This window comes from Vipera ursinii (assembly GCF_947247035.1).
Source record: "Vipera ursinii genome assembly, chromosome: 3".
NCBI classification, from domain to species: domain Eukaryota; kingdom Metazoa; phylum Chordata; class Lepidosauria; order Squamata; family Viperidae; genus Vipera; species Vipera ursinii.
The window spans coordinates 24,924,220-24,937,887 of NC_139516.1; the positions used below are offsets into that span (position 1 = coordinate 24,924,220).

Below are 13,668 nucleotides of genomic sequence, written 5' to 3' on the forward strand. Positions count from 1 at the left end.
CCCCAGGGGGAGGGCGTTCTCTGTGGGCATGCCGGATTTATGGAACCATCTTCCGGTCGAGCTCCAGATGGCGCCTGACCTCCGCTCCTTCCGGCGCGATCTCAAAACCTACCTTTTCAAACAAGATGGCCTGGCCTGATGGGATGGGGTTGGGTTTTATTAATCTGTTTTAACCTACTTTTTAATGTGTTTTAACTTATTCGTGGGCATTTTGTTTAATCGTTTTTGTATCTTGTTTTTTTAATATGTATTGCCCTGTTCACCGCCCTGAGTCCTTCGGGAGAAGGGCGGTATACAAATAAAATTAATAATAATAATAATAAATGCACACCTCCCCTTTCTTTTTTTATCTTTGTGAGAACAAGGACCTGAAGCATTTTCTCAGGTTTCACTTCTGCCCTGGACTCAGCCCTCTTTTATCTGTCTGTTGTTTTGGCAGCAACTCTTCCTCCTTTCTCTCAAGGCCATTCCTTTTTCCACTATAGTGAAACAATGACTGTTTCATTGTACAGAAGACTGTTTCAAATTTGAACAGCTTTTATCATTAGAAAATTTCTCCTGGTATTTAATAACAGTTGATATTCTTGAGGTCTAAACCTATTCTTTCTTGTGCTGTTTTCTGGAATAATTCTGAATATGTCTTCTACTTGATACTCTTCTGAAACTACAACATGGTTTACTCTTCTCTGGGCTAATCATGCCCAGAGACTCCAAGTGTTTTGGACATGCCACATTTTCCCAATGCATTTTCTAAAATACAATGCTCAGAATAGATGCACTATTCTAGAGTAGAGAACAGACAGGAACACTGAGCTTTGATAAGTGCATTTTTGTTGTTACAGAATAGAATTGCATTTTTTTTGTAGCTCCATCATACTGTTAGGTTGTGTTCCACCAAGACTCCTTTTCACATCTGTGTCTGCCCAGTAGAGTCCCACCATATCCTATCCTATGTTATATACCAGAATATACTTTTTACACTCACACAATCAACATGATAGTTATAGTCACATGTATCTGTGAAGCTCCAAGTTAAGAAATACCGCACTTAATATGATTTAAAATCTTAGTTCTTTTTAAGGAATGGCTGTTCAGCTGGGTAGTCATACAGCTAATATTAATACTAATATAGCCTGCTTACAACAAAAAAGGACAAAAAGCCACAGAGGGAAAACCTTCAGATAATTCTTACTTCTTACGAAAAAAGAGATGTTATACAGAGGCAGAAATGTGCATGTGCAAAATATAAAATGTTCATAAATTTTCCACAGGCAGATGGTACACAAGCACACGTGTAGAATATAAATACACCTGTCTTGCATGTATATGTGCACCCAGAAACATATGAAAGAACTACATTTTGACTTTTACTCCAAAACGATTACATTAGCAGGCAGGCAGGCAGACCCACTATTTTAGTGTCATTTCAATGCTGAAGGTTGATCTTTATTTTCTTCCTTTATTTCACCAACAAATACTTCAGTTCAATTAGTTTTGATGACCAACATTTTTATAGCAATTTTATTAAAAGTTGCAATTAAAAAGATAAAAAAATACAATCTAAAAAAGAAGAAAAAAAATTAAAAAATAGAAAGTTGCAGAAAAGAAAAAATGCAAAAAAGAAAAAAAATGAAGGAAAAATAGTAGCAAAACATCCTGTGACCATGCCACTTAGCAACAGCAGTTCCAATACTCCCAATTTCTGTCATTAAGCAAATCACATGCAATCGTTTTGCAAAGACCTTTCATAACCATCACTTAAAACTTCCTTCCTGCTTCCCTACTGAAGGGAAGTTTGCAAATTGTGACTATGGGACACTGCAACTCTTGGAAATGTGGATAAGTCATTAAGCATCCAAGTCATAATCACATGACCACAGAGGCCGGTGACAGCCAGAACTATGGGAATCAGTCATAAGTCCCACTTGTTCAACACCGTCATAAATTTTAACAGCCACCGAACTAATGATAATTAAGCAAGGATAACCTTACAGCAACTGTTCCAGATTCGCCAATACCCCACCTCACTTCCCAGGTTTAGCAAAGCCCCATGCAAAAAAGGAAAGATCCTTGAAAGTCCCTTCTTTTAGGAGGTGTGATTAAGAACTGTTTTAAACTCAGGAGAAAAGCCAGAGTAAGGAGATAAACAAACTGGACTGTTTCATATCTTGGGTGCTCAGCTGGCTCTTTGAAAAGGGCTCTCATATTTTTTAGGAAATCAACAAAGAGGTTTTTTTTTTTAAAGAGGTGATCTGGCAAAAGAGAAAACAAAACGGAAACACCAAGTCATTTTCCCCCAAGAAGGTAAATTCTCATGCAGGAAAACAAAGCCCAAATCAAACTGGGTGTGTTTATTTATTTATTACTTTTTCTTACAAGTGAGATTAATTTCAGAAAGCTAAAGATCTTTGCTTGCATGCATGCTTGTTCTTGGTTGCATACAGTTTTCTCATAGAATCTTCTCTGAAGATTGTCTGAAAAATTACTTTTTGTTGATAGCTTTCTACAAAGTTTTGGGGAGGGAATTTGATTAGAAATAAGAACTTTCCCTACCAGAGAAAGATGAGGGTCTTGATAAAGCCTGGGTAAGGCTAAGCAAAGTGCTTTAAGCCCAGGTGAGGAACTGCCACAGGCAACATTGAGCCAATATTTTCCCATCCCAGGGGAAAATAAAGTAAGTTAAGAATTGTATCAAAGTGGTCTTTGGATCTCTAGATGAAGTTGTTCTAAACATATCAACTCCAGATGACATGGACACAGAGAAAAAACTCTTGGATATATAATTCAAGCACATCTGGAGAGGTAAAGTTGAGAAGATCTAGAAGAAATTAATACCCATATTAAAAAGTTATCCCATCCGGGCAACAAAACTGAGATAACACCACCACTAGATAGCAACAACAAATGTAGCCTTTGCTAATTTATATTTGTATGTACTTTGATACATTACAGCTCTATGCATTGTTTGTACTTGTGTAGGCTTGACATGCACCTAACCCAGGGGTAGGCAACCTCGGCTCTTTTATGACTCATGGACTTCAACTCCCAGAATTCCTGAGTCAGCTATGCTGACTCAGGAATTCTGGGAGTTGAAGTCCATGAGTCATAAAAGAGCCGAGGTTGCCTACCCCTGACCTAACCGAACCTGTGCATTGGCTACATGTGGGATTCCTACTTATATGATCCATCTGTATGTAGGATCAAAAGAAGGGCTATTTTCTCTGGGCCTCAGACTCAAAGGGCTACTCCAGATTAGACACTATCTTTAAATTATAATAATCTGTGTAATGTATCTCACTCATTTATATTTATTATATTTCCACTTGCCATTATTACAGCTTAAAATTAAATGGTAGGCTATCATACTCTTTGTGTAGTTTTGACATTCAGTTTTGCCTAAACCCAGACATTTGTATTTTATCTGATGCTTCATGGACATATAAACAGTGATCAAGCATGACTTACTGTGTGGTGTCTAGGTGTTTGGTGTACTTTACAAGAGTATTGGCTTCCTGGTGTAAAACCCAAGATTAAATGTGTACATCATATCACCTGACTACCATTCAACATAGCAATCATTAAGAAGTCAGGGAGATTTCTAATAGAAAAGACCAAATCTTGTTTATTTAACTTTCAATATTCTCCTTCAGTATCAGTATTCATTTGTTTAAATTAAATTAAATTAAACCTTTCATGCCATTTTATTTTAACAAATATTTTTCTACAGGCTTTCCTGTGTAAAAGTGCTCTGTAACAAATACCATTTGAAAGGCATCCCCCCTAATGGTTACTTTTCTTTTAAACGCGTGAAATGCATTGCAAAACCCAAAGAAAAAGCTTTCTATACATATAATTTTGACAAGTGTAAATTAGACCAATTTATGTTAAAAAGGCAAAGAAAAGGTCTTCCTAAATACAGGGAGTAAATAGACACCTTTGCTCTGTTTATCAGGAGGTGGCTGCCACTTGGGTACGGCACCGTGTGCCACTGTTTGCACCATCATCTAAAGCAGATCTTCAGGATGGAGCAGTAAAACACTGTCAATCTATCAGTGACACCCTTTCCAATGAGTCAGGCAAGGTGAAGAAGACCAAAGCTGGGTGTGCACAAACATATCATTAACTAAACAGGTTGCGCTTGGAAGTTACCCTGAAATGAAATAGCAGGGATATAGGAAGCATGTTGGCCCACATGCATTTATTTACAAAGTTCCACCCTCGTGCATAAAGCAACTTTAGGTTGTTTTGGTCTAAACTCTGAAGGACTATAGGAGTGATGGTATTCTGAAAACCTCTTACAATGAATCCGTTTCAGAAATACATATAAATACATAGGTTTCTTTCATCGTTAACTGGCAATGTTACTAGTTTTAATCATTTGTCTGTTTTCTGAAACTACAGGTAGTCCTCAGTTAATGATTGCCCTGTTTAGTGATTATTCAAAGTTATGATGGAACTGAAAAACTAGCTTTACAACCAGTCTTCAAATTAAAGACCATTGCAGCATCCCAACAGTTAAGTGATTACCACTTGGCGTGATGCATTATGATGGTGGCAGTGCCTCACAGTCATATGATCACAATTTGTGCTCTTGACAGCTTCCAACAAGCAAAGACAATGGGGAAGCCAGCAGGAAGCTGCAAGTCATGGTCATGTGATGTTTTGCTTAACTACAGGTGATTTCCTTAATGATTACAGTGGAGCTGCTGTCATAAGTCCAGCACAGTCATGTAACATTTCACTATCTGACTGCATTGTTAACGAAGAAGTTGCCAGTCCAAATTGTATTCAAAGGACTACATGTATTGATTTTTTCCCCAAAGTGTTCCCAAGATAAATAACAGGATGGGTAGTTTCTTTGTATTGCTGGCAATTCATTTACTTAATGTGGCATAACACAATGACAAAAACCAATGTAGTTTGCAGATTTATGCATATGTATTGGAGAGTAAGCATCATTACACACTGCAGAATTTACCCAGAGTCAACTCATTCCTCTCTATTTTTGATGGAAGGACTTGCAAGCAAGGCAACTGCCCTGTTTCCTAAACATTATGAAGAGATGCAGATGATGTAGCAATTTTTAACCCTTCTCCATCTCTCTTCCCTCCCAACACACCTTTCAATATTTGTTTTTCTGGGGCAGTGTTTTCTAACCTTGACAACTTTAAGATATTTATTTTTCCATTATTAAACTTCTATGCTGTTTACCTCACCAAGGTGATTCTTGGTGAGATATATGGATTTCAATTTCCAACCCAGTCAGCATGGACCAATTTGTGGAAATCATGGGGAACAATGGCTGCTAAGTTTAATGGAAATGTGAACATCTCCTGGCAGACTAGTGGGCTTCCTTGTACTGTTGGCTGGCCACTGTGAGAAAAGACTGTTGGATTTGAAAGGCCAGGGTTCCAATCCAGCAGGGAATTACTTAAGATCTTATGTTGTACAGTATCTTTTGATCAATAGCACATCTTTCTCTAACAAGGAACCTCTGGATACACTGATAAAAGCTTTTTCTTGCTCAGTAGAAATTCTGGGAGTTGGAATTCTAAAATATATGATGGCACTTAGGAAATCCACAGTGAACATCTTCTAGAACAGTTGGTGGAGGGAACAGGTAGTCCTCAATGTACAACAGTCTGCTTTGTGACCATTTGAAGTTACAGCAGCATTGAAAAAAGTGACATGAAATGACTTATGACTGTTTTTCACACATGGCCATTGCAGCATCCCACGGTCACATGATCAAAATTCAGCGACTTGGCAATTGACTCGTATTTATGACATTTGCAGTGTCCTGGGGTCATGTGACCACTGTGTCAAGAAAGGTCGTAAAATGGGGCAAAACTCACTTGACAAATGTCTCAATTAGCAACAGAAATTTTGGGCTCGATTGTGGTCGTAAGTCGAGGACTATGTCAAACCTTCTCTCACTTTACATTACTTATGTAGTAGTTTTGATTCAGAATGTTCATGGACATCTGTGCTTAAAAACCAATCATTATGAGCAATCCCATATGAAAAAGAAACAGTGGGGAGAATTTAGTATCTGGATGTCATCAATTTGGGTTGGCAAGAATGCAGATGACCTCTGGGTGGCGGTGAAGAGCTATACAAAAGTCTCTTTGCTGTCATCTTGTGGTCGTCCACGTTTGGTACCTCAGATCCGAAATGGGTATTTTATAAAGCAGGGGTTCCCAAACGGGGTGTGTGTGTGTTATGCCTTACTGGTTACATCAGCTAAGAAAAAGGGTTTGCGCAACACAGAACGAAAGTAGAATTTGCCTGGTTATGGCCTTATGCCTTGTACAAACCCGGCTGTTGAACTCATTCAGTAAACGGTTATTAATCTAAGCGGCGCAAACAGGCTTTGCTTTGAAAATCTTGGGGTCGTGAGTGTGCGGGGTCATTTAATCGGAATTATTTTGCCAAGCGAGCTCCAAAATCCTGCCTGGATAGCGCTGCTCTTCTCCACGGCGACTTGTACGATACTTGCCGGGCTGCTTCTATGATTTCTGTCCCTTCCGGTCACGCCTGGGAGTGGATCCCTTAAGTCAGGGGTCTTCAAACTTGGCCCTTTTAGGACTTGTGGACTTCAGCTCCCAGAATTCCTCAGCCAGCATTGCTGGCTGAGGAATTCTGGGAGCTGAAGTCCACAAGTCCTAAAAGGGCCAAGTTTGAAGACCCCTGACTTAAGTCTTAAGAGGACCCCTCCGTTTAATATTTGTGCTCTGTTAATTATAAGCAATTGAGAGCTGAACAAAGAGGTGGCGAGAATAAACGCCAAAAAAACTGATGAGGAAAGCCGGGTGAGCCAATAAAAGAAAAAAACCAGCCCTAGAAAAGAAAGAGAAACCAACCAACCAAACTTATCAAAAGGGGGACATTAAAAAAAAAAATCCCCCGTCCGCGTCAGCCGAAAGAAACAACTCTTCCCAAGTCCGTACCGATACCCGAGCGCATGCGTGCGGGTCTGGTTACGTCACTCCCACTTAGGCTTCGATTCTCCCGTCACTTCGTCATTCCGGGTTGCAAGCCGGTGTTGATTTCCTTGTTTGCTGCGCTTGCCCGTGCGGGATTTTTCTCTCCCGCCCCCCCTTCCCGGCACGGCCAGCCTTAGTGACTGAGCCCACCCCTCGGCTTACGTCGGTGCTGTGGCGTCGGTTCGGCAGCCCCCCCCCCACCCCGCCGCCTTCTCTTCCCCGGCCGCCTCCACGAAGAACCGAGCCACACAGTCCGGGCCTGGGCAGCTGGGTGGCCGGACGTGTGTCTCTGATTCTGCGACCGGGAGCTGCCTGGGAAGTCTCGCTGGAGGAGGTGAGTAGTGGGAATTTGAGAGTTTAGTGGGCTGGAGGCGTCCCAGTTCCGGATCTGGTACTTGGACCTGCTCCAGGTGGGTCCCGCGGCGTGACTCCCACCCGGCAGCCCCTCCCCTAGACCAGCGTTTCCCAACCTTAGGAACTTGAAGATGCGTGGACTTCAACTCCCAGAATTCCCCAGCCAGCAGAGCTGGCTGGGGAATTCTGGGAGTTGAAGTCCACGCATCTTCAAGTTCCTAAGGTTGGGAAACGCTGCCCTAGACCCCCTGTCATTCCTTCCATGCCCCCTCCTCGCTTTCCAGCTCCGCTCCAACGTATGGTCTTCCTGGGAAGCGCCCCCTTTCTGGTCCGATTGTGGATTCCCCCGGAGGCCACCCCGGCTTGAACCTCTTTCCCACTCCCGTGAGTTGTGCTCTTTCTCTTGACCCAGTTCCATTCTTTCCCCCTCCCCCCACCCTATGGGTTTCCCATCTTTTCTCCCCACCCCTTTATTCCAGGCTGACTCCCCCATCGCATCCATCTCCCTTTGTCTTCCGGCCACACTGTCCTCCCCAGCAGCAGAAGGCTTCTTTCTCAGCCACAACGGCGATCATAATTCCTCTCTGGTTTTCCTCTTCCTCCCTGCCTCCCTCCCACTGTTCAACTGACTTGCAATTCCCTCCACTGCTGCTCTTGTCTTTCCCACAACTCTTGTCTCTCTGGCCGTTTGTGACTGCCCCCTCTTTCTATCTTATGACCTCTCCCCTTCCAAGCCATCCCTCCTTTTCCGGCTTTGGATACGTTCCTTATCCCTTGACTTTTCATAACTTTTCTTAATTTTTTTTTTCTTAATTCACCACCACCACCACCACTCCACAACTTCTAATCCCCAAGGCTTTCTTTTTCCGCCTCAATTCCCTGGAAATGGTTTTGACATCAGTATAGCCTGTCGCCTATCCTACATCACAGGATTTGGCTGGCTGGCTCTGCTCGAAGTTGTATTGTCCTTCAGCAGTCTCTGAAAGCCACAGGTTCTCCAGCCTCTTTAACTGAAAGAACTGGCATAAGTTTTTATACTTGAATGGCCCTTAGGGAAGTTCTTCAGTTCCCAACATTACTATTCTATGTTTCTTTTTTCACTTTTGATTCATTCACATACAGACTTACATTTCTTATTTTAGCCCTGGTCTCCTTATCTTTACTCTCAGTTGTTTTTAATGCCTGGATATATGTTATGTGGGGAAAAATAATACGGAGTGGTCATACCAGGTTGTTGTAAAGATTTCAGCTGATCAGTACATGGAAAGCAGTTGGAACTGCCAAAAGCATTGAAAGTGTCATCTTATTTTCTCTTCCTGCCTCCTGATTTTCAACTTGTTTGGTTGCTGTCTCCATCTTTTATCCCCTACATCTGGCAGCTTTTCTATAGTATTTTGTAAGATAGTGTAAATATTCAATTTACAAATTTGATTTGAAATATACTTGAATGAATTATTGAATTAAATTGACTTTTCTACTTGAACTAGAACATTTTATTTAATGCCTCTGAATTCATTTGGACCTTTTTATATATACAGAAACAGCTGTTGATTTGGAAATCTGAATTGAAACTTTTTAACAGTTACACTCAAGTGCTTAAATTGAATTGACTTGATGATTCAAATCAGAATTTAACTCTTGTCCATAGTTTTGCCTAGCAAATTATTAGAAAGCTTTGCAAGCAATTCAGTTTGCCTGTTGTGGTAAAAGAGAATCTTTTCTATAGGGGGAACTGTATTAAAATGTAGTAGTGAAACCAGTGAAAAATCTGTAACAGGTAAATAAATTTAAGTGGTGTAGAATTCATAAGATCAAAGGCATGAAATGACAGGCAGGTAAGAGTGATGTAGAAATGGTTAAGCATGAAATGAAGTGGTTATGAAATGTGAAACAGAATACAACAAATTTTAATTTATACTCTATACATAATGCATGCATATAATGTAGAATAAATATTGTTCGTCTGATGAAATGGATTACAATCCATGAAATATATGCCATAATCTGTTTTTATCTTAACTTGTCACAAGGTTCTCTTGGTTTATATATAACTTACAACATAATTGAGACCAGAATTTTAGTCACTAAATGAGTCATCACATGATTGGACTTGATTTTATTACAAATTTTGCTACAATCATTAAGCTAATCGTGTGGTTGTTAAGTGTATCACACAATGTTAAGCGAATCCAGCTTCTCCAAGGAGGAAGGAGGACCCATGGTATCGTAGTGGTTAGAATGCAGTATTGCAGGCTAACTCTGCCCACTGCCAGGATTTCGATCCTGACGGGGCTTGAGGATGACTCAGCCTTCCACCTTTCCAAGATAAAATGAGAACCCAGATTGTTGGGGGCAATGTACTGACATTGTAAATTGCTCAGAGAGTGTTGTAAAGCACTATAGAGTGGTATATGTCTAAGTGCTATTGCTGTGGCTAATTGACTTTGTCAGAAACTGGCTGGGAAGGTCGTAAATCACAATTGTAAAGCTGCAAGACACTGCAACTGTCATAAATGTGGGCAATTGCCAAGAGCCAAGATTGCAATCATGTGATTGCGGGGGTAGTACAATAGATTTAACTTTGACAATGGTCTGCAAGTCACTTTTTCCAAGGCCGTTGTAACTTTGAACTATTGCTAAATTAAGGTTGTACATTTCGAAATCCCACTGAGAAGAAACTGTAGGCAGGAAAACTTTTGGGCTGTTTTCATATCAATCTGCATTGGCAGGGCTGCATCAATTTTTTTAAAAAAAATATTTATTTTGTTGTACAAAGCATGGCTAGTAGTTTGTTTGAAACACATTTTGCGAATTATTTGAGTTTCAGTTTTTATATAAAGTGTGGGTCTACCTCCTGTAAAACACCATGCTACTTCCCCTATACTGCTCTCCTTTTTTTGCCACAAAGACCAGAAACTTGTATTCTTTTATTTGACTTTTTGGGGTTAAAATATTGGAAGCTTGAACAGGCTGCCTAGAGTTGATGTACATATTTCATGAATAAACAGCAGTTAGAATTGTCTGAGTGCCTGAAGCATGTTGATACTTTTCAATATTGTTTCCTTACATTCTGGCAGCAAAAAAGCAAGTGGAATGACTAAACTTGTAACTAGCATATAGGATACATTAAAACAGCGTTTCCCAACCTTAGGAACTTGAAGATGCGTGTACTTCAACTCCCAGAATTCCCCAGCCAGCTATGCTGGCTGGGGAATTCTGGGAGTTGAAGTCCACGCATCTTCAAGTTCCTAAAGGTTGGGAAACGCTGCATTAAAAAGTACAGAACAGTCACAGATCAAAGAGTGTCCTGAACACTATGTAGACAAAAGAAAAAGTCTCTTGGGCTGCCCAGGGCCTGCAGGCATAACGTGGCCTTGAGGGACCTTCGAAAACTCAGGAGTGATGAGGCCAATCTCATCTCTGGTGTGGAGATTCCAAAATACAGGGGCCACAGCAGAAAAGGCCCATCTCCCAGGACTCATCAAATGTAGCTTGCTGCACAATTGAACCCACAACGTGCCTATTCTGTTGGATCTTGTGGGGCAGGCAGATTAAGTCAGGAAGAAATAATCTCTCAGTTAACCTGGTCCCATGCCATGTACCGCTTTAAAGGTCAAAAACAGCACCTTAAATAGGACCAGCTTGCGTAGGAAAGGGGTAACGGATACAGAAACCCTTGTAACTGTTCATACTGCTGCATTTTACATCAGCTGAACTTTCCGAATAGTCTTCAGAGGCAGCCTCATGTAGAGGACAGCGTGTTTAAAATGGTCGAACTGGCACGTGGGTGCCGTCTTATAGTGAACCATCTAAATTGTGCCACTTACAATTCTATGTTTTGAGCAAAAGCTGAGAACACAATCTAATCTGTACATGTCATTCCACTGAGTTCTAGCATGACAACTGTGTTGGGTATATTAAAGTAAACACTAGTGGTTTATCTCACTTTGTTTAATCTAGATGCATAAAAATAACATGATTTGTTTTCTCTCAGTACTGTTAGATTGGAATAATTCATGCCTCAATACCTTTTGTTTTTGTTGTTTTAAAATTCAACTAGTAGAAGCTTTTTTTTTAAAGCTGTGATGAGTATTAAAGATTTTACTAACGTGATTGTTTTTTCAGAGTAGCCTTGCATACTGAATTTATTTTTTTTATTTTATTTTTTAATCCCATTTATATCCCGCCCTTCTCCGAAGACTCAGGGCGGCTTACAATCTAAAGCACAAATCAATGTGCTTAGCAATAGCCTTCATTCTATGTATATTTATTTTAATCCCATTTATATCCCGCCCTTCTCCGAAGACTCAGGGCGGCTTACAATTTAAGCACAAATCAATGTGCTTAGCAATAGCCTTCATTCTATGTATATTTATTTTAATCCCATTTATATCCCGCCCTTCTCCGAAGACTCAGGGCGGCTTACAATTTAAGCACAAATCAATGTGCTTAGCAATAGCCTTCATTCTATGTATATGCCTGCTTATTAGGGCTTTCGGGGGGCCCCAAGTAGCAATTTTACAAAGGCAGCTTATTGCCCCCAACAATCTGGGTCCTCATTTTACCTACCTCGGATGAGTATTAAAGATTTTACTAACGTGACTGTTTGTTTTTTCAGAGTAACCTTGCATACCGAAATATTAGGGTTCACATTCCAGCCAATATGACTGACTTCCTATGACTTCAGGCCACAAACACAGTGCATACTCTTACATGTAGATTTCTCTAATATCTTTAAAATATATATTAAGATTACACTTGGAATACCAGATACAGTTTTCTTCATAAAAAGGTTGAGCTCAAAAATAGAGAAATAGAGAAAGAAGAGCAACCGGGATGATTATTCTTCCGCTCTCACGAGGGAGACTATACAGTTGTGTCTTTTTAACTTAAGGGCAATCTTTCTCAACTGTAACAACTTTAAGATGTGAGGATTTCAACTCCCAGCATTTTCCAGCTAGCATGCTGAATTCTGGGAGTTGATGTCCATGGATCTTAAAGTTGCCAAGATTGAAAAACACAGAGTGATAGGTAAAGGCATTTTATTGATTCAGTTGCATTGTGATGTGATGATCATTAATTTAGCTTATTTAAAAGAGGATTGGCTTCTAGTTTTGATGGTTGTGTATTATTTCCTCAATCATAGGTAGCATACTTGAAAAACGAGGTATGTTTTCCCCTACAGCAGTTAAAAGCAACTGGAAATAATTTTGAGTTGGGAAAATAGTTGGTGTGGATAAGATAAAATTTGGATCTGCCCTTTTAATCTTCTTAATTGTCACGCTCTCACTTTAAAATGTCAGCAATGTAGCTCAAGAGTGTCCAGCCTTTTGGCTTGCATTGAATGAAGGGGAATTGTCTTGGGCCTCATATAAAATATATAATATAGTTAGTGTATATAAATCACATAATAATGTTAAAAGTTTACAATCTTGTGGGGCCGTATTACTAGCTTCCAACCCTCCGGCCATATATTGCACAAGCCTGGTGTAGTTTTATTTGCTAATTTACTGTATTTATTTATTAATTTATTGTATTGAGATCCTACATGAGTTCTTTTCCTACTTTTATCCCCATGACAAGAATGATGAGAAATAGATTGGTGCAGTCATCCAACAATCATCATCAGCAGGAATCACAAACAGTCCCTAGGATTTTCATTCTAATCTTAAATCTGGGGTTAATATTTTACATATAAAAGTGCTGTAATCAAGTTTTGTAAAGCCTTGCATTTATAACATACGTTAGTCAAGATTCTGTTGGATTTGTGTGTAGTTAGCTTCAGAGGGCTTTGGGAATTGGAAATGTTTGAGTGGGATGCCAAAGCCAGATGGAAGGAACATGTGTTGGGATCTTGCGTCACTTTCACTTGGAAGGTTAACATTTCTGGGAAATGACTGGTCTGGGATTATCATGTTCTTTAAACACTCCAGGTTTTAGGAAGGGAAAAGATTTTTATTTAAGAATTGAATGCCTTGGGTTCTTCCTGATCTTGTCCATTTTTCCTCTAAAAGTCTTCTTTATCTACTCCCAAATTTCTAATTACAGATGTTGGGAATAAATATGGGTGACTCTTTATTTTTTGAGACTTGATTCTTTTCCATCTGCAGTTTTAATTTCAAATTGATTTATTCAGTGTTCTTTCCATGTCATCATTTGTATTTTGTTAGTCCCTAACTTAGGATCATGGTGTCCTAAGAAAATTGAATTCTCCATGGGTATAGAGAAGCCAACGGTTTCCTCATTAATTGGAACTTCTTAGAATGAAAATATATATATAAATACAAGTTCTTTTCAATATCAGAGAGAGATGAACAAACAGCAAAAA

The 13,668-nt window shown here is 39.8% G+C and overlaps 1 protein-coding gene across 3 annotated transcripts in view; it reads left to right on the plus strand.

Moving 5' to 3' along the window:
• Nucleotides 1–6,712: 6,712 nt before the first annotated feature.
• ZHX3 (zinc fingers and homeoboxes 3) overlaps nucleotides 6,713–13,668 on the plus strand; it is a 45,059-nt gene continuing 38,103 nt past the window's right edge. Inside the window, exon 1 of one of the 3 annotated variants that reach the window (XM_083358799.1) lies at nucleotides 6,713–7,320. The gene's annotated coding sequence lies outside the window, so the exon portion shown is untranslated. Of the gene's footprint in view, nucleotides 7,321–8,523; nucleotides 8,747–13,668 lie in introns of those variants that run through there. The other 2 variants (XM_083358800.1, XM_083358802.1) reach the window with 2 other exon arrangements.